The sequence below is a fragment of the Chrysochloris asiatica genome, unplaced genomic scaffold, assembly GCF_000296735.1.
Source record: "Chrysochloris asiatica unplaced genomic scaffold, ChrAsi1.0 scaffold00065, whole genome shotgun sequence".
NCBI classification, from domain to species: domain Eukaryota; kingdom Metazoa; phylum Chordata; class Mammalia; order Afrosoricida; family Chrysochloridae; genus Chrysochloris; species Chrysochloris asiatica.
The window spans coordinates 10,145,247-10,172,489 of record NW_006408583.1 but is presented as its reverse complement, the minus strand read 5'-3'; positions in this window follow the sequence as shown (position 1 = coordinate 10,172,489).

Below are 27,243 nucleotides of genomic sequence, written 5' to 3'. Positions count from 1 at the left end.
TTGTTGTAATGTGCTGTTGGGTTAGTTCTGATTCATAGTGACACTCTATAGGACTTCTGAGGAGTGACTGGTGAGTGTGAGCCACCAACCTTGCTGTTTAAACTAAGCTTGCTGTCTGGCACATTAACCCACAGTGCCACACCAGGACTCCTGTTTTTCCCATGTTGTTGTTGTGTTGTGAAGAGCCGTTGAGTCGGTTCTGACTCATAACGACCCTGTATAGGGTTTCCGAGGAGTGGCTGGTGAGCTTGAACTGCCAACCTTGCAGTTCAAATGGCTTTGCAGTCTGGTGCATTAACCCACAGTGCTACATCAGGACTCCCAGGACTGCCCATAGAGTCCTTTAGTATTGCAAGTTGAAGCTAGACTTTTTCTTCAGTTTTTTCTGCTTGAGAAATGCTGAGTATGTTCTTCTCTTTTGGTTTTCTAATTCCAGCTGTTTGCACATTTCATTATAATATTTCACTTTGTCTTCTCAAGCTGCCCTTTAAAAATTTCTATTTGGCTCTTTTATCTCCTCATTTCTTCCATTTGCTTTAGTATCTCTATGCTGGACAGCAGGTTTTGGAATCTCTTATGACATCCGATTTGGTCTTTTCTTTCTTGATTTCTTAATGACCATTTGCTTTCTTCCTGTATGATGTTCTTGATGTCATCCCACAACTCTTCTGGTCTTTGGTCATTGGTGTCTCATTCATTAAATGATCTCTATATTTAGGTGGGATATGTTCAAAGTCATATTTTGGCTCTTGTGGCCTTGCTTTAATTTGCTTCAGCTTCAGTCTGAACTTGCATGTGAGCATTTGATGATCTCTTCCACAGTCTGCCACTGGCCTTGTTTTGACTGATGACATGGAGCTTTTCTATTGTCTCTTTCCACAGATGTAGTTAGTTTGATTTCTGTGAGGTCCAAATGTATAGTCATCTATTATATTGTTTAAAACAAGTATTTGCAATGAACAAATCATTGGTCTTGCAAAATTCTATCATGTGCTCTCTAGCCTTGTTTCTATCACTAAGGCCGTATTTTCCAATGACTGATCCTTCCTCCTTGTTTACAACCTTTGCATTCCAATCACTAGTAATTATCAATGCATCTTGATTGCATGTTTGAACCATTTCTGGCTGAAAAAGTTGGTAGAATTCTTCAATTTCATCATCGCTGGCTTTAGTTGTTGTGCGTAAATTTGAATAATTATTGTATTAACTGATCTTCCTTGTAGCAGGAAGGATACTATCCTATTACAGACAGCATTGCACTTTAAGATAGATTTTGAGATGTTCCTTTTTGATGATGAATGCACCCCATCAGTAAATGAAAACCTGAAAGCTTTACTCCATTCGCATCAACACAGTTGGCTCTACTTTGAGGAGGCAGCTCTTCCCCAGTTGTATTTTGAGTGCTTCCCATCCTGAGGGCTCATTTTCTGGCCCTATATCTGACAGTTTTCTGTTGCTCGTCATCATGTTTCGATATTCAATATTCTGGTGCTGACAGTGTTTCACTGCTATTCGTAAGGTTTTCAGTAATGAAATATTCAGACAACTCAGAATGAGACTTCCAATGAGATGGATTGGCACAGTGGCAGCAGCAATGGGCTCAAGCATAGCAATGATTATGAGGTTGGCATAGGACTGGGCAGTGTTTCATTCTGTTGTGTATAAGGCCTCTATTAGTCAGTACCAACTCGATGACACCTAACAACAACTACAACAAAATATTCATAAGTAGTCCATCTTTCCTTCTTCTTAGTCTATCTATCATGGGTGACCCTACTGGTAATTAAAATACTGATGGCATAGCTTCTAGAATCACAGGAACCCACAAGCAATCATAATATGACAAACTGTCAGACGAGTGGTGGTGTGTCAGATTATCACCTTTAACAATGCTGTGCAGTACAGCTCTGGTCTGAAATTCTTGTGGTTCCCATGGGGCAGCATCGACTCGATGGCAATGGTTTTCCTGAAAACTAATAAGTAAACTTACATTTGGTTTGGTTGCTTCACTTTTGCTCCTCAAGATTTGAGCACTATTAATCAAGCTTCTCTAGTCTTCAGAACTGAGGTCCCTGTTCAGAAATGACCTGAGAACCTGACTTTGCCCACAGTCTGAGAGACATGGCAAGGGACTTCTAAGTTGATGATAGGTAGGATGAAGGCTTTGCAACATGGGGAAGCAGGGCATCTGTAATCTACACAAGGAGTGAACAGGAGAGTGAGTGCCCTGGCTCAGCTCCCAGAGGAAATGGTCCAGCCACACTTTCAGCTGGTGGAAGGGGAATAAGAGGTGAAGGAAAGAAAAAAAATACGTGTCCCACCTCATTAATCTGGTTCCTCAGCCCTGAGCAGTATCATGGGCCCTGAACTAATTTTACAAAAGACAGTTGTTAATTAAAATCCTTTACATTTCCATATACTTTTATTTCTACTTAAAAACAAAGGCTGCAGTGGTTCAAACTCACCTGCTACTCCTTGGAAACTCTACACAGGGTTGCTATGAGTTGCAACTGACTCGATGGTACTTAACAACAACAACAACTGGCAAACTGTAACTAAGGATTACTGACATATGAAAATCACAGGACCTTGGTGGTTTTGTGATTGAATTTCTATCCTCCGTGATAGAATTGGTTCAATTCAGGGCCAATGCACCTCATGTAGCCCACTCTCTGTCAGTCTAGGCATGTGTGTTGTTATGATGCTAACACAGCTACAGTGGAACTTCCAGACTAGGAAGAAAGATGTGGGGATCTACTTGTGAAAACCAGTCAATCTGTATCTGATCATGGGGTGGCCCCGGACCAGACAGCTTTTTGGTTCGTCAGTGGTACGTGGCCTGTGGTTGCCCTGACTTGATAAGTGAATGTGCTTCTGTGGACAAACCCAAGACAAATAACAGTCTTGTGCACCTCACCCTCCACCCCAGATAAAAAGACACTTCAATGAGATTGTAAACTTTCCAGGACCCTACACTCTTTAGCACAGTGGTTACGAATCAGGCTGCTAACCTCAAGGTTGGCTGTTCAAAACTACTAGCAGTTCCACAGGAGAAAAATGAAACTTTCTGCTCCCGTAAAGATTTACAACCTCAGAAACGCTGTACAGGATCACTATGAGTCAGAACCGACTCCACGGTACTTAACAACAGCAACACCCTTTCTTGCTACTCCAAGTAATCAGCTTAACCCTTTGGGACCATTGAAGCGCTGCTAGGAGTTGGGAAAACTGACTTGACTTCACTGAAGGCAGAAGGCAGAAGCTGAGAAAGGACCAGCTTTGGGGTTCTGTGCCCAGCACAAGCTCAGGTTGAATGCGTTCTCTAGGGAGGCTGAAAAAACAGGCTTGGCTTCCTGGAAGCTGCGTGAGCTTTGGAGGCTTAAGTTTGGCTTGAGGACTAGAGAAACAGCATTTGTTAAAATGGACTGGCTGGCTTAGTGTACATCTTCGTCAATGACATTGAAGAACCCACTACTGATGACCTTTTTCCAAATGTTCTGGATGGTATGAGTTCCAGAGACTCTCATTGGGTCCTAGGAATGGGGTGAGCCCTGCCCTCCTGCAACAATATTGGCCTCTTATCAATCTGGCAAGCAGGGATTTGGAGCTAGAAGTTGAAGTAATAGAACTTTGTTTGCATTTGAGTATGGTGTGTTGGACTCACAGCTCTTCATTTGGCAGTCATAAATGAATATTAGCAAATTCAGAGTTTGCTGAAGACCAGTACAATATTTTACTGCAAAGTCTGGCAGACACATTGCAATTTGGCTTTCACTATGAGGTATTAGGAATTCCTAACCAATTCGTAAAGGATCCTGAGTTATCTGCATATCCCCTGTGTTGATTAGTGTTGTCCATGGTTTTCATCTACTTTAACTCTAGATTTTAAATTATGTTACTGTTCGTTTTCCTTCCATTTTATCACTGTAGTTCCATGTAGATTGTTTAGTTGATCCCATGACCTGCAGGGATGCCTGTTTGTCTTCCCTATATATAAATAAAAGGAGCTCTGGTAGCGTAGTGGTTACGAATCGGGCTGCTAATCTCACGGTCAGCAGTTCAAAACTACCAGCTGTTCCACTGGAGAAAGATGAGGTATTCTGCTCCCATAAAGGTTTACAGCCTCAGAAACCCTGTACAGGGTTACTATGAGTCAGAAGCAACTCCACGGCACGTAACAACAACATAAATAAATAAATAAATAAAATTCAAGTACCCATTGATATTCAAACATCCATTTCCCTGTTGCTGAAGCAGATGTTTATTTAAAGCTCTCCCTCAAATCCAGTTGTATAGTGACATTTTGTTGTGATGCTGAAGTGTTTTTTCCCTAAATATTTCAAATGGGTAGCTAGGTGAGCTAGGACGTGTTCTTCCCAAGTGAGTGGGCTTTGATCAGTTAGTTTGGGGATTGCTACTCAGGGGTTCTGATAACATAGTGGATTACTAGCTGAGCTGCCAACTGAAAGGTCAACAATTTGAATCTACTGACCGCTCCACTGGAGAAAGATGAGGTGTTCTGCTTCCATAAAGATTGACAGCCTTGGAAACCCTATACAGAGTCTATATAAGAACCAACTCCATAGCACACAACCACCAACCATAACCACTCAGGGGTCATCACGTCCCTCCAGTCTCTTAAGGCATGTGGCTTCTTATCCAGTTTATTTTTTTCCTTATCTCTTATGACCAAAAGATTCAGGAACAAGAGATAAAGGTCTAGTTGATCAGTTTCAGTCTTGGAACTAGATACTATGCGTTTGTCAATACATTTATGAAGAGATTGATTACTTAGATACAATTTTAAACAGTATTACATTAAAAAATTTTTTTTATTGAGAATTGAGTGAAGATTTGCAGACAAGTCAGAACCGATGCAATGGCACTTAACAACAACAACAACTTCTAGTACGTGTTTCTATATTTTTGCTCCATCTGTATCCCTACCCTAATGCGTTGAAGTTGTGTGTCTATCTTAAATTTCCTTAAATGACAACTTATGCGTCACTCTATAACTTTGCCTCTTTCTTCACTTTTGTTTTTGATATTTATCTACATAGATAGGTCTAGTGCCTTCATTTATCTGCATTCCTTATATGAATATGCCACAATTGGTCCATGTCTCTTCTGATGGATCAAAGAACACAGGATTCTATAAGGTATCAGCTTTTTCATCATCTCACAGGAATCTCTTTCTAACCCTCTCCTCTCCTCATCACCTCTGGCTCTCCTGGCCCCTGTGCTCGCTAATTTCATAAACTTCATCATGTATGAATATTTCTGAAATATTTCTCCCTTTACCCTATACTGTGGGCTCCTTCAGACCAGGGACCTGTAATCTGCTCAGAGTGTTCACATTGTAGGCCCTAGCCCAACACTCTGCATGGGACATGGTTGGTGCTTTTTGATGAGGAATGGATGATTCTGTGCCATGGAGTAAGCGATGGCAATAATTTATTGATTTAGTATAAGAGCCTCAAACGTAGTTAATGTGCTCCCAGAGCCACGGTTCTACTAGCCAGACCTGGTTGTTTCCGCCAGTTGAATAATGGCAATCTTTTGCCATTTGAGGTTATAGCAAATTAAGCTAATGGATATAACATTCTCAATTGTAAGTTTATTAAACCTTTGGCACCTAATGCCACTTGCTTATATCAGAATTGAATTTTAAATGATATCTGTTTTAGTTCTAAATTATACACCTATTTTAAATTAAATAAATCACAGTTTTTCAGCATTTTAGTATAAACACTTGGAATTCCAGGTGTCTTACCACTTGAATAAGTATGAGTAAAACTGTATTAACTATGGTAAAAGAAAGTAGGCATTCAAGTTACCCACTATTTTCATAAAAATGTTCTTTTGTATGTATGAAAAATATATTTCAAAATAGTACGTTTCCAAAAGCTTAAAGCTATTCTCACAGGAATGGGTATACCCTTTCTAGACAGTCAAATCTTATAAAATTTGAAATGAGTATGTCTGCACATTTGGAATTCCCCAGCTCTGCCAACCTACTAGTCACAAGAGTGCTGTCCGAGGCTAGTAGAAAGGAGGCTGCTGAGAACTGAGCCTACCAGTCATCCCTTTGTTGCCATGGAGATTGGGGAAGTTATGATCTGCCACCCTGCCTCTGGAAGGGTCAAACTTGAAGATCTCGTGTTTGAATACAGATTTGTTATTGTTGTTAAGTGCACTCAAGTCAGTTCCAAAACCCTTTATGGGTTTCCGAGGAGTGGCTGGTGGATTTGAACTGCCACCTTGCAGTTCAAACTGACCTATAGTGCTGCTCCCTGGAAAGGAATGCACAATTAGCATCCTGATCCCCCATCTATAGATGGGACCCCCTCCATTCAGATGATAGCCTAGCGGCCTGTTTCCCAAACACCTGCTTCTCTATGTCTGGATTCTTTGCCCACAGACAGAGAGGAAGGACTCTTTGCCCACAGACAGAGAGGAAGGACATGGGAGGCAGGGAGAACGTAAGCCCCCTAGGATTGTGCTGGAATCTTATGGAGGGTATTGAACCCTTTCTTTGGTGCTTAAACAGTGCTTCAGGCCAAGTTTCTCCAAGTCTGATAGGGCAGGGTGACCCTCGCTTTGCACTTTTTGCCCTTTCGAGTCTATTGAGCGTTTTCCCCACAAAGAAGAATGATCATTAACAAGATTTCTTTTGTTTCAACAATCTTATACTACAATAGAAAAACACACTGCCGCTAAGTCAGCTCTGGCTCATAGAAACCCTAGAAGACAGAGTTGAATCCCCTGGGATTTCTGAAGCTGAAAATCTTTGCCTAAGTTGGCTGCTTCATCTGTCTCCCATGGAGTTACTGGTGGGTTTGAACCACCGACCTATCTATTAGTAACTCAACACTTTATCTCACTGCACCTTCAAATTTGGCCCCAACTTTTCCCTATGTAATCTCTGAGGTGGAATCCTATCCTAGTGCCTCTTCTATGTTTAGCACCATTCTAGGAGCTGTAAATGTATTCCGTTACTTAATCCTGGTGATTGAACAGCAGGTCCAAAGTCAAGACCCCAAAGCACACCTGTTGCTGTTAAGTCAATCCGGACTTGTAGAACCCCTATAGGACAAAGTAGAAACACTCCCATAGGGGTTCCAAGGTTATTTGATGCTGTAGGAGCAACACTTGTACTGCTAAGTGCAAGGTTGGTAGTTCAGCTGCTCCTTGGAAACCCTATACAGGGTTACTATGAGTCAAAATTGACTCGAGGGCACATAACAACAATCTTTACGGAAATTGGAAACAGACTTCCCATATTGAGCAGTTGATGGGTTCATACTGCCAAACTCTTGGTTAGCCGCTGACAGCTTTATCCTTGGTTTTCTTGTTCAAATCAAGTGGTAGATAAGAACTGAGAATTGAACCCTGGAAATCTAATGTTCTTACCCAGCATGCCATACTGATTGTACCTACAGAGAGGGTGTAGCCCATGTCTACAAAAATAAATGACTTTTAAGGAAAGGAAGTACATTTTATGGTGATCAGAAAGCAACCTTCTCACCCACACTATAGCACTAGTGGCTTTAGCTCTTCTCTAGACAATTTCTCGTTTGTTTTCCTGAATCTCTCAATTGGTGCTTAGAAAATAAAAGGAAAAAAAAAAGATCCTAAATAGGCAATGTGTGATTGGCTTGTTTTGATTATTATGTAGTTCTCAGTTTTCTGAAGATGCTTCTTTGGTTTCACCAGTTTCTGACCACGGTTTGAAGGCATTTTCTCATCTAGCAGTTGTGGGGGGTGGGGGTTGGGAAGAAATAGAGAGCAAGTGAAAATAATGAGAACCCAGACAGAGGTGAAAATAAATATTATCTATCAAGCTAAGTGAAATTTGTAGGAAAACAAGTGACCAGGCCTCAAAGAGGTGTGGAGTAGGTACAGAATTTATATGCTCTTTGGCACCATTTATTTATTTAAAAATTTAGTAGCAATAAAAGAAAAGATCTCAAGAAAAGATTAAAAATTGGGCACTAAGCAGATTAGAGGAGGTTTCAAACACTTTATCAATGTTTCTTGGAGTCCCCTGTGCCTTGCTTGCTCTTTTAACTAATGTCTTCTAATTTCTTTTTCAAATAGCCACCCTGAGCATGTTTTAACACTGATATCAGTCAGACCCAGCTGATTCAAACACTATATATTAGAGAGCAGGATGTTTCGTTAGGAAAACCAAGGATAACCAATAAAAAACAGAATTTTAAAAACGGTTTTAGTCACCTGCAAAAATAAGTGGTTTTATGTTTTAAGTATCATAGTTTTTCAACAGGCACGTTACCTTCTTAAACGGAATTTTGTCTTGGTGAACTTTTAAAATGAAATCTCTAAGGCTGGAATTATCCAATGGCAAGACAAATCCATTAAAGCAAAACAAAGGAAAAGCAAATCATGTTCTCTCAATATCTGGCCCAGTTAGGTTGCCTGTTATTGATTTAGTCTGGGATATAGTAGCATTAAATCATTCTCATTATTCAAGTATATCTTTTTAGCTTCTCTATCTCTGCTTTAATCTCTGGGTCCAAATTAAGCACAACATGCACAAGCCACTTTAATATGTTCTTCTGTCACAGAGAAAATGTTTGTTCAGAAAGCTCTCCTCAGAATTGTGATCTAGCTTAGTTTGGCAAAGGAGTCTTCCTAATAATGGAAGCATTGTACTCTTCACCACCAGTCCCCTGTGGCAACTGGGTGATCTAGCTCTTCTATGTCACAGTGTTTTTGTTTGTAATTTCTTCTTTGGAACACTGTACTGTATTTCTGAAACCCTGACTCTATATTATTTATCTTACCCTTGTTGTTGTTTAGCGCCATTGAGTTGGTTCAGATTCTTAGCGACCCTGCATAGAGTTTCCAAGGAATGACTCATGGTTTTGAACCACCACCTCACAGTTCAAATTGACCTTGTAGTCCAGTGCTTATCCTACAGCGCCATACCAAGACTCCACCTATTACCCTAAGTTGGGATCCATTCTTTCTTGTTATCTAGGGTCTTTTTACTCAAAGTATGGTCCTTGGGCCAGCAGCATCACAAGTGCAAACTCTTGGGCCCTACCTAAGACACATAAATCAAGTTGACTACATCTGTGTGAAAAGATGCTGAAAAAGTTCACTATCATCAGTCAAAACAAGGCCAGGGGCAGCCTGTTAGACAGACCAACAATTGCTTATATGCAAGTGAAGGCTAAAGCTGAAGAAAATTAAAACAAGTCAACGAGAACCAATCTTGAACATATCCCGCCTGAATTTAGACATTATCTCAAGAACAGATTTGATGCATTAGAACTTAATGACTGAAAACAAGATATGGGATGTCTTGATGGGATGACATCAAGGACATCATACAGGAAGAAAGCAAAAGGTGATTAAAAGAGAAAGAAGAAAGAAAAGAGAAAAATGTATGTCAGAAGAGACTCTGAAACTTGCTCTTCAGCATAGAAATACTAAAAATGAAAGAAATGAGAAGGTAAAAATGCTAAACAGCAAATTTCAAAGGGCAGCTCAAGACAACAAAGTTGAGTATTGAAATGTGTGAAAGTTAGAAAACCAAAAGGAAGAACACACTCAGTATTTCTCAAACTGAAAGAATTGAGGAAAAAACTCAGGCCTCAACTTGCAATACTGAAGTATTATTTAGGCAAAATATTGAATGATGCAGAAAGCATCAAAAGAAAATGGAAGGAATATACAAAGTCACTGTACCAAAAAGAAATGGTTGATGTTCAAAAATTTCAAGAGGTAGCATTGATCAAGAACCAATGATACTGAAAGAAGTTCAAAGTGCACTGAAGGTATTGGCAAAGAAGAAGACTTTGCAAATTGATGGAATACAGATTGAAATGTTTCTACAAACTGATGGAGCACTGGAGGCACTCATGCTTTTATGCCAAGAAATTCAGAAGAGAGGTACCTGACCAAAACTGATTGGGAAGAGATCCATATTTGAGATGTGCCCATCCCAAAGAGAAGTGACCAACAGAACAGAAATCATTGAACAATAAATATCAATAATATCATATGTAAGTAAAACTTTGCTAAAGATGATTCAAGAATGGCTGTAACAATACACTGACAGGGAACTGCCAGAGGTTCAACCTGGATTCAAACCAGGACACAAATAAGGGATATAGTTGCTGGTGTCAGCTGGATATAATTACTGACATCAGAGAATACCAGAAAGATGTTTACCTGTGCTTTATTGACGATACCAAGGCTTTCAATTGTATGAGTCATGATAAGCTATGGACAACATTGTGGAGAATGGGAATTCCAGAACACTTCATTGTGCTCATGAGGAACCTGTACATTGACTAAGAGACAGTTGTTCAAACAGAACAAGGGAACACTGAATGAAAGGTCTGTACCAGGGTTGTATTCTTACATCATATTTACTCAATCTGTATGCGGAGCAAATAATCTGAGAAGCTGGATTATATGAAAAGGAATGCAGCATTAAGATTGTAGGAAGACTCATTAACAACCTGTGATATGCAGATGATTCAACCTTGCTTGCTGGAACTGAAGAGGACTTAAAATACTTACTGAAGATGAAAGACCACATAAGGTGCATGTTAATGTAAAGAAAACAAAAATCCTCATCACTGGACCAATAAGTAACATCATGATAAATGGAGAAAACATTAAAGTTGTAAAAGACTTTCTTTTGCTCATATCAACCATCAACACTCATGGAAGCAGCAGTCAAGAAATCAAACGATGTATTGCATTAGGCAAATCTGCTGCACAAGACCCCTTTAAAAAGTAAGTGTTAAAGTGCAAAAATGTCAGTTTCAGGACTAAAGTGCACCTGACCTAAGCCAGGGTATTTTCAATATCTTCACATGAAAGTGAAATTTGGACAATGAATAAGGAAGACCATAGAAGAATTGATTCATTTATGTTATGGTGTTGGAGAAGAATATTAAAGGTACCATGGACTTCCAGAAGAACAAATATGTGTTTTAAGAAATACAACCAGAATGCTTCTTAGAAACCAAGATGGCCAGACTTTGTGTTTCATACTTTGGACATTATCAGGGGGGACAAGTCCTTGGAAAAGGACATGATGCTTGGTAAAATGAAAGGTCAGTGAAAAAGAGGAAGACTTCTAATGAGACGGATTGGCACATTGGCAGCAGAAATAGGTTTAAGCATAGTAGCAAGGGTAAGGATGATGCAGGATGGGGTGGTGTTTTGTTCTGATGTATATACAGTTGCTGTGGGTCAGAATCGTTTCGATGGCTCCTAACAACAACAGCAACCTCAGACAGACTTCTGGAATGAGAGTCTGCCTTTCAATATCTCCATGTGATTCCTACACACATTCAAGTTTGACAAGCTCTAACAAATGGCTGTCAGTTGCCATGGGATCACTCTGACTTATGGTGACCCACATGTATCAGCCGAGAACTGTGCTCCATAGCATTTTCAATGGCTGATTTGTGGAGATCATCAGGCCTTTCTGTGATATGCTTCTGGATTGATTAGAGGTGCAATCTTTCAGTTTGCTGTCGAATGCTTTAAGCACCTAGGAATTCCAGTAAATGACTACAGAGGATGATATTAGGAACCTAGAGGTGATGCAAGCATGCAGAGAATATTAACTTTTCTTCAACTTTGTCGTTTAAAAATATTGACGTTTTGCTTAGGCTATGCTTTTAGAAGTTAGTAGTTTCCAAACAAGTTGTATTCTTGGGCCAAAATTGTGTTTATTTCTGGACAGCATAGCATGAATAAAGAGGGTGAAATAATAAGGTAATGGGTTAATTTTACTGGAAGGGGTTCAACCTGAGCAGGTGTGAGGACAGAATCAAGTCTTATCTTTAGTACGCTGATCCATTGGCTTTGTTCTTTATCTGTCACTTTCATTCATCATTTTCTTAATTCCCATTGACAACTCACGGATCAACAGTCATGTTGATCAAGCTCTTACTTGCTTTGCAAGATACTTGATGTTAACACTATGATTGCTAGAAGCATTCAACTATAAACGGTTTTCATTTCTTCTTAAAATAGTTCTTAGTCGTTTTATAGGTTTTCTTTGTCTACATCATCACACTGTAACATAACAAAATAGAAGAAAAAATATGGGCATAATTCTGTTTTGTGAAAACAAGTATATGCTACCTGTGAGCATTGACTGGAAGAAATGCCACAAAAATCATTTAACGTGCTAGATTTCTGATCAATTAAGAAAACAAAACAAAACAATTCCTAAATATGTCCACTTTAAGAATAATTGAATGATTGTATTAAGAATTAAGAATTGTATTTAAGACGAATGATTATATTTTCTGAACCCCAAATTGGAACACATATGACCAAAACCAAAATGTTGAATATTGAGATTATTATGAAAAATCTCATTAGCAAGTTACTTACTTGTTCTTAAAAATGATGATACTAGAAAAATTTGCAAGTGACAAGTTCATATTGGAATTAAATGAAGCTCATAATTTTGGGGTCACATGCCTATTCTTTTTGCAGGATAAAAACATTTCTTACCTTTTTAAGATTTTTAACGCAATCGTAATATACTTAAAGGTACCTATTATCCTAATAGTATCACTTGGTAAGTTTTCACAAAATGAAGATACCCATGTAACCAGCATTCAGATCAAGCCCCTCTTGTGTTCCTCCTGCTTCCTCTTTGGTTCTGTCCCATCCAGGTAACCAATGTCTTGCTTTTTCACAGCTAAATTTTGTCTTGCCTGTTTTTGTACTTTGGTATTAATGGACTCCTGGTGTGGCTGTAAGATCAGCACTGAACTTCAAACCACAAAGTTGACAGTTCAAACCCACCAGCTGCTCCTTGGAAACCCTATACTGGGTCACTCCGAGTCAGAACTGACTCAACAGCACTTAACAACAACAACATTAATAGAGTTGTAGTGTAACCTGTTGTATCTAGCCCCCCCCCTTCAACATTGTTTTGAGATACATCCAAATGATCATGTATCATCTTAGTTCATCCCATCCTAATTAATGCCTGAAATTCTATTATATGACTGTTGCACATATTATCTCTTCTATGTTGATGAGCATTTAGGCAATTCTAGGTTTTACATATTACAATTAGTGCTCTCCTGAACATATTAATGCAGATTTTTTGTTGAACATTGATGTATATTTTTTTAGGCATCTAGAATTCTATAGAATGTGGCACCATAGGATCGGCACTGGTCTGTGAACCACAGGCTGGTAGTTCAAAACCACCAGCTGCTGTTTGGAAATCCTATACATCATTGCTAGGAGTCAGAACTAACTTGATGCATTTAACAACAACAGCAATCTTAGAGTACATTTACGAGGTGTGCAACGTGTCACTTAGTAGATACTGCCAACTAATGTGCTTGTTTCAGTTATGCGAGATCTGATGTTCAGTTGTCTTCTCCAGCAACTGGTACTGTTGGAACTGTCAAAATTCCAGCCACTCTGGTTGTATAGTGATGTCAACTTTGCGTTTTGATTTCTGTTTTGATATGGCTTATCTTTTAACCAGGGTCTGTGCAGAATCTCTTGGCATTATAAGTTGAAGACAACTTTCTGTGCTGTTTTTGAGTGGGATAAAACAGGTTTGGAGGCCTAACCTGTTTATTTGCTGAAAATTTTCTATTCCCATGAGGTTGTTTTTAAATTTCCCATTATTGGCACTGATGTTTTAAAGGTCATCTAGAGCTGCAGACCTCTTGTCTGGGTTAGAGGATTACAAGGCCTGTAGTCCTGGTCTGGTGCTGTGGGTTAATGTGCTAGACTGCAAGGTGGGTTTGAACTGCAAGATCGGCAGTTCAAACTCACCAGACACTCCTTGGAAACCCTATACATGGTTGCTATGAGTCTGAACAGAGTCGATGGCACTTCACAACAATAACAACAGATGCTAGTTAAGACATCACTGAATATATTTAACTTCAGTCCTTGCTATTGTCACCTGATAGTGAGAGGGTCTTGAAAAATGGAACCCATGATGTAAGAGATTCCATGAATGGAACAGTTGGGAGAATGAGGAGGGTGCAAGGCACTGCATAAACACACAGACCTGTCTGAAGGCTGGGATGGCCAGTGGGCCTCCCATCATGGAGAATCAAAAAATAATCCAAGTGACCTTATTGTTTTGGAAGTGTAAATAAATTCAAGTTTTGCCCACAATTGGCCCTGACTGCAATAGACAGGTGCAGCTCCTCTTGTATACAGACAAAATAGCCTTACAGCCCTAGACAGCACATGTTCATCAACTTCAAATTATACCTCAAATGCTGCTGGTGTCTGGACTAGTGATGGATGACTTAGGTCTTTCCAGGTCTAATGCTGAGTAATGCAAATTAGATTCTCCTGAGTTATGCCCTAGTGCAGCTGGAGGGCACAAAGTAGTTGCCAGGGACATATCTCCATGCCAAATTCTTGCCAATGTTGTTAATAGTATTGTACCCTGTACATGTGCAAACACTCTTAGCTTTATTAATGATAATACTATGCTTTTGCCCTTTCTTTCACCTTTTGGGTTTTGAATAGGGAATAATTTAGGTTTCATCCTGACTGTTTAGAAAGCAAAAGCTAAATTGAAAAGCATGCATGCAGCCCTTTCTCCCATCAAGCAAGCAGTGAGTGGGGCCTGCTCACCTAAATCACAGTGTTGCTTCTCAGAGATATGCATGCTGTGGGAATGGTGAGGTGATGAAGGGACGGAAATGCTTGGCTTTCCCAGCACTAGAGGAACTCCCTTTCTACAATCCTAGGGCTTCTTGCTGGCCATTGATTCAGCTCAGTCCTGTTCCCCTCTTCCTGAAACAGCCGGTGACTCAAGTTTGGAGGTCATGCAGAAAATAATGGTCTTCCAGTCATTGTAAGCACAGATACTGAGTGAGAATAAAGTAGAGAGTTGAAGAAGGCTGTGCTCCCTTTTACTCTAAGAAGAGAGAGAAAGAGAGTGAAGATGGTTCTAGACTGAGTTAGTCTCATACTCTGACAGTGTCAATTTATATCAATGTAAGTAAAGCCAGTGTTAAAAATATAAGATAGATTTTAATAACTCCAATAGATTTTGTAAAGTAACCTCACCACATGCCTCAAAAGCTCTTTTTAACCACATCAATTCAGTCTGAACAAAATAATTTGAACAAAATATGAGATTACTGGCAAAGGGCATATTAAAGCACACCATTACCAGGATCTAAACAATTTGTTTCCATAAACCATGCACCACATACTGTACTTTGGTTTCCGTTCCAATAGTAGTAGGATATCGCCTTATCACAAAAAACTCCCAGTGGTCTAATGTCTACCATGCACAACTCATGGGAAATAGTGTTCTAGCAGCCCTAATACCTTCCCCTTTAATGTTGCTAAATGCCGCCAGTCAGTTCTGACTCATAGCAATCTTGTGTAGAATTTCTGAGGAGTAGTTTGGACCACCGACTTTGCAGTTAGCAGTCCATCACTTATCCTACAGTGCCACACCAGGATTCCAACTTTAACAGTACTGGTTTAATTTGATTATTATAAATGGTAAAGTCTTCCAGTGGAACCTACAGATAGGAACCAGCACCCACGAAGGCATGTTAACCACTAGAGGGCAATATTGGCCATACACTTAGGGATTCTAGTTCTTTCAAGAGCAGTGTCCTCTCAGAGCAGATCCTTATATATGCAGTCAAATCATTTTTGTTCATCACCTAATGTATGCTTGAATACTGGGATCTGTGATGTGCATGCACTTGGATAAAACCTCATTCTTTTTAGGATGAAAGACCTTTGTTTTACAATATGTATAATTCCATTATTAAATTATCATCATAAAATACAAAATACCAACAAATTTAAAGGGCTCATTTTAAAGTTTGACAAACAATTCAAATACAGAAATATAAACAAAAAGTAGAGATTATAATCTCACGTATATTGTGATTGTATTTAAATGCCTATTGATGCCTATTGATGAGACACTAATTTAATCTTGAGGACATTAAATGGAGGTGCATATACTGCCAGTTTGAATCCCAGCTACAAGGATTCCAAATTGCACATGCAATGAATGACCTTGGAAGTCTATTGGGTATAAGTGAGTGTTGACCGATGGACTAAACTATCTTTATTTTGTCTTTGACAATGAAATAATCTAACTTAAAAATCTTTCACTTACTTTTAAAATACCTCAATGATTTTTCTTCTCATCTAGGTGTTCAGTGCCGTCGAGTTGGTTCCGACCCATAGCGACCCTGTACAGGGTTTTTGAGGAGCAGCTGGTGAACTTGAACCGTCGACCTTGCAGTTCAACTGGCTTTGCAGTGTGGCGCATTAGCCCGCAGCGCCACACCAGGACTGCCTCTCATCTAGGTAGGACATGTATTTTTCCTTAGTTGTTATTGTTAGTGTTTGTTGTTGTTGTTAAGGGCGGTTGAGTCGGTTCCAACTCAGAGCAACCCTGCATATGGTTTCTGAGTAGTGTCTGGTGAGCTTGAACCACTGATCTTGGAGAACAAACCGACTTTGCAATCCAACACATTAACCCACAGTGCCACACCAGGACTCTTGTTGTCACTGTTATGTGCTTTCAAGTTGGTTCTGACTCCTAGTGACACTGCATAGGGTTTCCTAGTAGTGACTGGTGGGTTTGAAATGCTGACCTTGTGGTTAGCAGTCTACAGCTTATTTTATAGCGCGGCAACAGGACCCAGATTTTACACTGTGTTTCCTAGTGAAAAAATTAGAGTTCATATATTTTTTTAAGGTTTTATTGTGAATTGAGTGATAGTTTACATGGGAGAACATAAGTTTTACACTCATCCTATCGTATTCATTTCATTGCAATGATTACAATCCCCTGAGTGCTTCATCATTCAACATTATTTGCTTCTATTCCTTCTGTTTTGTTTTGTTTTGTATCTGCACCAAAACACTCAGGAATATGCAATCATTCAAACAGACAAAGGGCACACCCTGCAAGCCTGTCCCAAGGCCGCCAGCACACATCCCCTCTCTATCCATTAGTCTACAGTCCTCAGCTGTTCCATCTCTCCATGTCATCATCTCCACCTCCATCTCTGGCATCATTGCTTCTCTGAGTAAGGTCCCACACTCCACTCCCACTCTTCTACCTTGATGGTCCCAGGGTCCTTGGCTCTGGGACTGTAAGATCGACCACTCACTCCTTTTTGCTACAAAACTTCTACCATTACAGTTACAACAATGGCAATTAGTCATAACAATTACTCACTATTGAATCATAAGAGTCTTGTTCTCATCTCCTTTCACCAGACCTGTTTAGACAGGATGAAAACCACTCAGTGGTGATTCTACCTTCCCCCCACAAAACACACACACACACACACACACACACTCTGAATCTAAATTCCCTCTTGAAAGCTGGAAAGCCAGTCACTTCATGCCTTTACGTCCCCTCATTTTAGGTAGCCAGTGTCTAAGTTGACCATCCCTATCAACCCTGTGTACAGAGGGGATGGGAATGGCCCTTGCTGTAAAGATTTGTTCCCTCTTGGTTGATATTTTAACCTACTATATCCATAAGTCCATCAAGTTCATCAAATTGTAGCAATTTACACTTGTTTTCTTTAAGAAAGAAAACAAGTATAAATTCCTCTTTCCTTCCTGTAGTTGGGTTCTGAATATCCAACCATTGAAGCTAGGTCCAATGGGCACTATCTGCACGTTTGGGCGCCCTTGTGCATATACCCTCATTTCATATCAGCTGGACGCTTCACTTTCAGCTCTAGCTCTCCATGACATGTCCTTGTCCATGGGCTCAGGAGTCCCCAGCTCTTACCATACTCCAGGTTGATGGGGGTCCATGTAACTTGGTCAGACTCAGCCCACCTTTTCACTTCCATAGAATTCATCTTTACGAAATTATTTATCATTGCTCTGTAGGATTAAAAATTATTTTCTGATGAAATATAAATGTAACTCATATTTTCATAAGCGACATGAGTGCTTTAGTCCCCCAGGGTACATACATCCTTGTGTTACTTTATCGACATTGCCCATCAGCATAAAAAGATGTGTCAAGAACATCAGTTATAATGTTTATTAAACACCTTCTGGATACTTTGAAAAATCCCATCAAGTACAAATTCTTTATTTTTTAATAAATAGCAGACACGGTCTTAGTCTGGGCTCCTTGTGTTGCAGGAGTTTATTTATTTACAAAATTACTGTAGGATCAGCATGGAACAGTGAACCACACGGTTGGCAGTTCAAATTCACCCCAGCTGCTCTTCAGAAATGCTATACAGGGTTGCTATGAGTAAGAAACAACTTGATGGCGGCACTTAACAACAACAACAACAACAACATCTCAGTCTATTAATGTGATGTTTAGGAAACCCAACTATGTAAGATTAAGACATCTTAGTTTGTTTTTTAATTAAGCATCAAAGATAAAAAGATGTAAAAATACGAAAACTGACAGCTTTTCAGTCAACACTGATTAAATTAAGCTCAGTTTGGAGAATGGGAAATGAAAAAACTGGACTAGAGTTAATAAAAAAAAAAGTCTCAATTAAGAACATTTTAGTTGTGACATGTGGACAAAAGCCAGATTCAGCAGATGCTATCATTAATTCATCTATTGTCATGTTTGCAATGTGGCAACTGGCCCCAGAGACAAGGCATTCTGGAAGTAGTGTGCCTCGGGACATCATTTTTTTGTTTGCTCCACAAATGATCATCAGTCATAATGATGCAGTGATATTGGTACTCGCATCAGGAACTGTCAGAGCAGAAATCAAGGGAGACCAAAGCATTAGCACATGTTACTCCTTTTTAAAAATCACAAATATTACTTAAATGCCTGTCTTCAAATTTCCTGGATTTTCCCGAAAGGAAAATAAACTGGCTGTCCAGCAAATCTACAAGCATTTGAACCTATCTGGAAACTTATTTATGACATACCTTAGGTAGCTCAAGAGACCAGAATTCCATCAAGTGAAGAGATAAGCATGCATTACATGATTTCTTTATTTAATTACAAAATACAAAAGTGCATTAGCAGAATGGCCTGTTGGCCTGGAGAGAGGATGCTGGCCTGCCATGTGGTAGGCCTGCAGTTTTCTCTCCTGCTCTTGTTTGCCAAGCTGGCAGGGGCTTGAAGAACAGTCATTGTACACATGGTCAATAAGAAGGGCCTGTGTAATGATGCTGAACTCTGACCACTTCATTGTTTTCAGATTAGGGAAAGATCAGTATGACATTCCCTCAAAATATGGCTATCTCAGAGCCACTTTGTAAATGTTTGGTTTATGTGAATTTGAGTCAAGTACTTTTAGGGAAAAAGAAGGATGAAATTATAAGATACACTTGTAATCTAGTTTAGCCTCTGCAGCCAGCTGTGTGATGGGGGAGACATCCTTTTAAATTATTTTAATTGCCTGGTTTCACTTGTAATTGCGGTAACTGCCCTGACCTAGCCATAGGAAGTATGTATGGATCAAGTGAAATTATAGATGTGAACGACACCATGCAAACCGTAAAGCAGCGGTCCTCCTTCTAACATCCACGGCTGGCTTCAGAGTCTTCCCTGGATTTATTTGCAGAATTGTATTTGAGTGTTCTGATACAGACAGGGTGCTTCAGAAAGTTCATGGAGAAATGGAATGGAATGATAATGGAATTTCTCCATGAATTTGTTGATATCCTCTTGTATTTTTTCTATAAAGCTTTCCTTTACTTCTCAAAAGGATTTTTCAACCAGAGATTCAAAAGAAAGCCACCTGTATAAACTATGAAAAGTATGTAAGTTATTTAATTTTCATTATTATTCCATTATATGAATCCCATTATATTCCAAAATAATAGCATTGTTGTTAAGTGCTGTTGAGTTGGTTCCAACTCTTAGAGATTCTGTATAGGGTTTCCAAGAAGTGGCTGGTGAACTTGAGCCACCGACCTTGCAGATCAAATCAACCTTGCATCCCAGTGCATTAACCCGCAGCACCACACCAGGACTCCAAAATAACAGTGTATAAAACTGCGGTATAAATTCAAGGATCTATATTAAAATCACCACAAAACTCTAAAATAATAGTAAATTAACAATTTAATTACTTTATATTATTTTATATGCTATTATTTATACTCTAGTTTGGATCACTGGTCTGTCAGTTTGTCATACTGTTGTGGCTTGTGAGTTGCTGTGATTCTGGAAGCTATGCCAAGGGTATTTTAAATACCAGCAGGGTCACCCATGGTGGACAGGTTTCAGATGAGCTTCCAGACGAAGACAGATTAGGAAGAGGGAGAGACAAACTACTTCCAAATATTTAGTCACTGAAAACCTTATGAATAGCAGAGAAACACTGTCAGATATAGTGCCAGAAAATAAGCCCCTCATGTTGTTAGGCACTCAAAATATGACTGGGGAAGAGCTGTCTCCTCAAAGTAGAGTTCACTGTGATGATGCAAATGGAGTAAAGCCCGTGGGAGTAAAGCTCTCAGGACCTTCATTTGCTAATGGGGCACAACTCAAAATGAAGAGAAATAGCTGTAAACATCCATTAATAATCGGAACATGCAATGTATGAAGTATGAATGTAGGAAAATTGGAAATTGTCAAAAATGAAATGGAACACACAGGCATCCATATCATAGGCATTAGTGAGCTGAAATGGACTGGTATTGGCCATTTTGAATCTGACAACCACATGGTTTACTATGCCAGGAATGACAAATTGAAGAGGAATGGTGTTGCATTTATCATCAAAAAGAACACATCAAGATCTGTCATGAGATACAACACTGTCTGTGATAGGATAATATCCAGGTGCCTACAGGGAAGATCAGTTAATACCACTATTATTCAAATTTATGCACCAACCACTAAAGCCAGTGAGGATGAAATAGAAGAATTCTACCAACTTCTTCAGTTTGAAATTGATCAAACATGCAATCAAGATATATTGATACTCACTGGTGATTGGTATGTGAAGGCTGGAAACAAAGAGGAAGGATCAGTAGTTGGAAAATATGGCCTTGATGATAGAAATAATGCTGCAATTGCATGATAGAATTCTGCAAAACCAATGATTTGTTCATTTCAAATACCTTTTATAACAGCCTAAGAGACGACTATATAATGAATCTCACCAGATGGAAATCACAGAAATCAAATTGACTACATCTGTGGAAAAGCTCCATATCATCAGCCAAAACAAAGCCAGGGGCAGATTGCGGAACAGACCATCAATTGCTCATATGCAAATTCAGACTGAAGCTGAAGGAAAAATGAAAACAAGTCAATGAGAGCCAAAATATGACCTTGAATATATCCCACCTGAACTTAGAGGGCATCTGAAGAACAGATTTGATACATTAAACACTAAAGACCAGAGACCAGAAGAGTTGTGGGATGACATCAAGAACATCATACAGGAAAAAAGCAAAAAGCCATTAAAAAGACAAGACAGAAGGAAAAGATAAAAATGAATGTCAGAAGAGACTCTGAAACTTGCTCTCCAGCATAGAGATACTAAAGCATATGGAAGAAATGAGGTGGTACGAGAGCTCAACAGAAAATTTCAAAGGTCAGCTCTAGAAGACAAAGTCAAATATTACAACGAAATGTGCAAAGATCTGGAATCAGAAAACCAAAAAGGAAGAACATGCTCAGCATTTCTCAAGCTGAGGGAACTGAAGCAAAAATTCAAACCTTGACTTGTGGTAATGAAGGATTCTCTGGGAAATTTATTGAATGATGCAGAAAGTATCAAAAGAAGATGGAAGGTATATACAGAGTCACTGTACCAAAAGGAAATGGTTGATGTTCAACCATTTCAAGAGGTAGCATATGATCAAGAGCCAATGATCCTGAAGGAAGAAGTCCAAGCTGCATTGAAGGAACTGGCAAAGAACAAGGCACCAGGAATTGATAGAATTAAAATTGAAATCTTTCAAGAAAGTGAGGCAGCCCAGGAGGCACTCATTCATTTCTGCCAAGAAATTTGGAAGACATCTATCTGGCCAACTCATTGGAAGAGATCTGTATTTGTGCCCATTCCAAAGAGAGGTGACCCAACAAAATGTGGAAATCATCAGACAATGTCTTTAATATCCCATGGAGTAAAGTTTTACTAAAGATAATACAGAAATAACTGCAACCTTACATTGACAGAGAACTTCAGAGGTTCAAGCTGGATTCAGAAGAGGCCATGGAATGAGGGATATCATTGCTGATGTCCGATGGATCTTGGCTTAAAGCAGAGAATACTAGAAAGATGTTTACCTGATCTTCATTGACTATGCAACGGCTTTCAATTGTGTGGATCATGACAAGTTATAGACAACATTGAAAAGTATGAGTATTCCAGAACACTTAATTGTGCTCATGAGGAACCTGTATATAGACCAAGAGGCAGTTGTTCGAACAGAACATGGGAACACTAAATGGTTTAAAATGAGGAAAGTTGTATGACAGGGTTGTATTCTTTCACCATACTTATTCAACCTGTATACTGAGCAAATAATCTGAGAAGCTGGATTCTTTGAAGAAAAACAAAACAAAACAAAACAAAAGGTGCCATTAGGATTGGAGGAAGACTCATTAACAACCTGCAATATGCAGATGATATAATCGTGCTTGCTTAAAGTGAAGAGGATTTAAAATACTTACTGATGAAGATCAAAGATCACAGCCTTTGGTATAGATTGCATCTCAATGTAAAGAAAACAAGAATCCTTACCACTGGACCAATAAGCAATGTTCTTAGCAATGGAGAAAAGACTGAAGTTGTCTGTCAAAGACTTCATTTTTCTTGGATCAACCATCAACACTTACAGAAGCTGCAGTCTAGAAATCAAACGATGCATTGTATTAGGCAAATCTGCTGCACAAGATGTTTTTAAAGTGTTGAAGAGCTAAGATGTCAGTTTGAGGACTAGGGTGCCCCTGACCCAAGCTGGACAGTGAATAAGGAAGAACATAGAAGAATTCATGCATTTGAGTTATGGTGTTGGAGGAGAATATTAAAAGTACCATGGGCTGCCAAAAGAACAAACAAATCTATGTTGGAAGAAGTGCAGCCAGAGTGCTCCTTGGCAGCCAAGATGGCCAGTTTTCATCTCTCATACTTCGGACATATTGTCAGGAGGGACCAGTCACAGGAGAAGGCTATCATGTTTGGTAAGGTGGAGGGTCAGGGAAAAAGAGGATTGGCAAAGTGGCAGCATCAATGGGCTCAAGCATGGCAACCATTGTGAGGTTCGCCCCAGGATTGGACAGTGTTTCATTCTGTTGGGCATAGGGTCACTATGAGTCGGTACCGACTCTATGGCACCCAACAACAACATACCCAAATTTATGCATATACAACTGTCTCATATTCTCTGGTTCCTATAGGATTAACACTGGACTACTAATCACAATTCAAATCCACTAGTTCCTCTGTGGGAGAAAGATGAGGCTTTGTGCTCCCATGAAGGTTTACTGTCTCAGAAATCCTATATCAGGTCACTGTGAGTAGGAACCGACTCTCCATGGCAATTAACAAACAACAATAAGAACATATTCAAGGAGGAGACAAATTAGTGGTTGCCATGGGAGATTATCAGGCTTTTCATCTTGAAGAAGACTTTAACATAATTTAAATAGCCTGTACTGATCAACATCCACTGGAAGGAGGGAGAAGTGTTTGAGAGAAGATCGGTCTTCTCCAAGAAGAGATTTTCACAGGGAACGGCAGCAAGATAGCCCCAGTGACTTAATTTCTACCAGGGTTTCTTTTACCCTATTTGGTACAAATTGTTTAAATGATGAAATAATACCTGTTTATTGAAATTTTTCAGATAATACAGACTTGCAAAGAGTGAAATCCTTCATTACCCAAGCCCCAACTCCCCAAAGGCTGTAGTGGTGATTGTTCGTTGCTGTGGAGTCAATTCTACCTCATAGCAAGTCATGTCTTCCGAGAAGATGTGCTCCAGGGAGTCTTGCTGTGATCTTATCGAAAGACCATTGCTGGGGCCCTTATTTCCATGGTACTGCTGGTTGGATTAAAATCATTAACATTGAGTTTTAGCAATTGAATGCAAACTGTTTGCAGCATGATGACTATTATAGAATGCACAACAATGTGTAGCATTCTAAAACACAATACAGGAGTCACACTGTATGCTATGTGTTCTGCTGATAGCTGTATAGGGGAGGCTCTGTGCCTGGTCCTCAGCTAGAATCTGGGATAGTAAAAGTGAACAGGATGGCCTCCCATTTCATCTTCCTGGAGGTGAGGGTCATGGTGCTCATGACAGTCACATCAAGCCCTCTCTCGGTGATCCCATTGGTTTCTTTTGTTGTTTTTATGGAAGCGGGTCACCAACCTTTCTTCAGTGGAACCATGAGTTGGATTAGAACAGTCAACCTTTAGGTTAGCTGACAATTGCAAACTGATTCCACCACCTAGGCTACTTTACAATCATGTTGTTGTTAGGTACCATCGAGCCAGTACTGATTCATAGTGACCCCATGCACAACAGAACAAAACACTGGCCAGTCCTGTTCCAACCTCAAAATTGTTACTGTTTGAGCCCATTGCTGCTGCCACTGTGCCAGTCCATCTTGTTGGGGGGTCTTCCTTTTTTTCTCCAATCCTCCACTTTACCAAACATGATATCCTTCTCCAGGGACTGTTCCCTCCTGATAATATGTGTATATGTGTGAAGCATGAGAGACATTCTGGCTTCCAAGGAGCATTCTGGTTGTATTTCTTTGTTGGGGGTCTTCCTCTTTTTTTTTTTTTTTTGACCCTCCACTTTACCTAGTATGATGTCCTTCTCCAGGGACTGGTCCCTCCTGATAACATGTCTGAAATATGAGAGATGAAGTCTGGCTATCCTGGCTTCTAATGAACATTCTGGCTGTATGTCTTCCAACACAGATTTGTTTGTTCTTCTGGCAGTCCATGGCACTTTTAATAGTTCCCGACACCATAACTCAATGGTGTTGAGTTATGCATAAATTCTTCTGGGTCTTCTTTATTCATTGTTCAACTTTCACATGCATATGAGGCTCTTGAAAATACATTGGCTTAGATCAGGTGCACATCAATCCTCAAGTTGACATCTTTGCTCTTGAACACTTTAAAGAGGTCTTGTGCAGTAGATTTGCCTAATGCAATACATCATTTGATTTCTTGACTGCTGCTTCCAGGAGTGTTGATTGTGGATCCAAGGAAAATGAAGTCCTTGACAACTTTAATTTTTTCTCTATTTATCAGGATGTTGTTTATTAGTCTGGTTAACATTAGATAAACTATTAAGGAATTTGCATTATAAATTATCTTTTACACTGTCTCATGGCATTACTTCAAGTAATAAAATTAATTCAAGTTGGCTAGAATATGACTATTGTCACAGATATTAAAAACCACTCCAGGAATGGAAATATCAGTAATGATACATGGAAATTATTAGACATAGGGAATTGTCAAAATGTGTGGTTGATGCAATGGCTACTTTTGTTTAAGCAGCATTATTAATGAGCTAGAAGATAATCTGACTAATGATACATAAGAAAGATGAAAGGAACAATGCTAATGGATGAGGGTAAATTGTATTTCGAAGATGAATAGATACATGGAAAATTAATTTAAAAATCACAAATGTTCAATGAATAGGCAAAAGGCTTGTCAATCAAACTTGAAAAGTCATGCAATGAAACAAAGTTCTGACCCAATTATGCTTGGCTTGTCATGAGTCAGAGGCCAACTTGACAGGGGCTAACACCAACACGAAGGAAAACAACCAGGGAAGTTACAAGGACAGAAAGGCACAGAGTGTCAATAAGCATCAAATGAAATTTATTTTTATTACTAGGAGCCATAACAAAGCCAAGATTGATACATTACAATGAAGTGATTTTTTTCAAATTTGTCTTGGAGGAAGTATAACCAGAATGATCCTTAGAAGTGAGAATGGCAAGATTTCATCTCCCCTACTTTGGACATGGTAGTGTAGTGGTTACGAATCGGGCTGCAAACTGCAAGGTCAGCAGTTCGAAACTACCAGCTGTTCCACAGGAGAAAGATGAGGCTTTCTGCTCCCATAAAGATTTACAGCCTCGGAAACCCTGTTCAGGGTCACTATGGGTTGGAACTGACTCGATGGCACTTAACAAAAACAAACAACTTTGGATATGAAGTATTTGGATATACTGTCAGGAGGGACCAGTCCCTGGAAAAGGCATCACATTTGGTAAAGTGGAGGGTTGTAGAAAAAGAGGAAGACTCCCAGTGAGATGGATTGGCACAGTGGCAGCAGCAATGGACTCAGGCGTAGCAACAATTGTGAGGTTGGCACAGGACCCGGAAGTGTTTGATTTTGTTGTGGTTATGGTCACTATGAGTCTGTACTGACTCAGTGGCACCCAACAACAACAAGAAAACCTTGGATGTGGAGTCCTGGTATGGCACTGTTGGTTAATGCACTGGATTGAAAGGTCTGTTTGAACCACAAGGTAGATGGTTCAAGCTCACCAGTCACTACTCAGAAACACTATACAGGGTCTCTATGAGTCAGATAAACTCGATGACACTTAACAACAATGGCAAATTTGGACATGTTATTAGGAGAGACCAATTCTTGGATAAAGACATCATGCATGGTAAAGTAGAGGGTCAGTGAAAAAGAGGAAGGACCCCAACAAGATGGATTGGTCCAATGACTAAACAATGGGTTCAGACACAAACTATTGTGAGGATGGCACAAGACTGAGAAATGCTTGGTTCTGTTACAGTAGGGTCCTTAGGAGTCTGAACCTACTTGAGGGCACCTAACAATGACATATTTCCCCAAACAGTACATTAATAGCGTTTTGTTCTTTTCCTCATAGCCCTTGGGAGTATTGCAGTTTATCTAATGCAGAACATTAACAATAATTTGTGAGGCGTATAGAGCAACAGAACTCCTGATGTGGCGCTGGAGGGTAAGCATTGGACTGATAACCACAGGCTTGGCTGTTCAAGCCCACCAGCCGTTCCTTGGAAACCCTGTGCAGGGTTGCTATGGTCAGAACTAACTTGACAGCACTTAAAAACAACACTATAGAGTTGTTGTTAACAACATAGAGTTGTTGTTAAGGGCCATCGAGTCATTTTCTACTCATAGTGATCCTGCATAGAGTTTCCCGGGAGTGACCATCAACCTTGTGGTTCAAACCAACCTTGCAGTCCAGAGCTTATCCTACAGCGCCACACCAGGACTGGTATATGCTTGTTGTTGTTGTTGTTA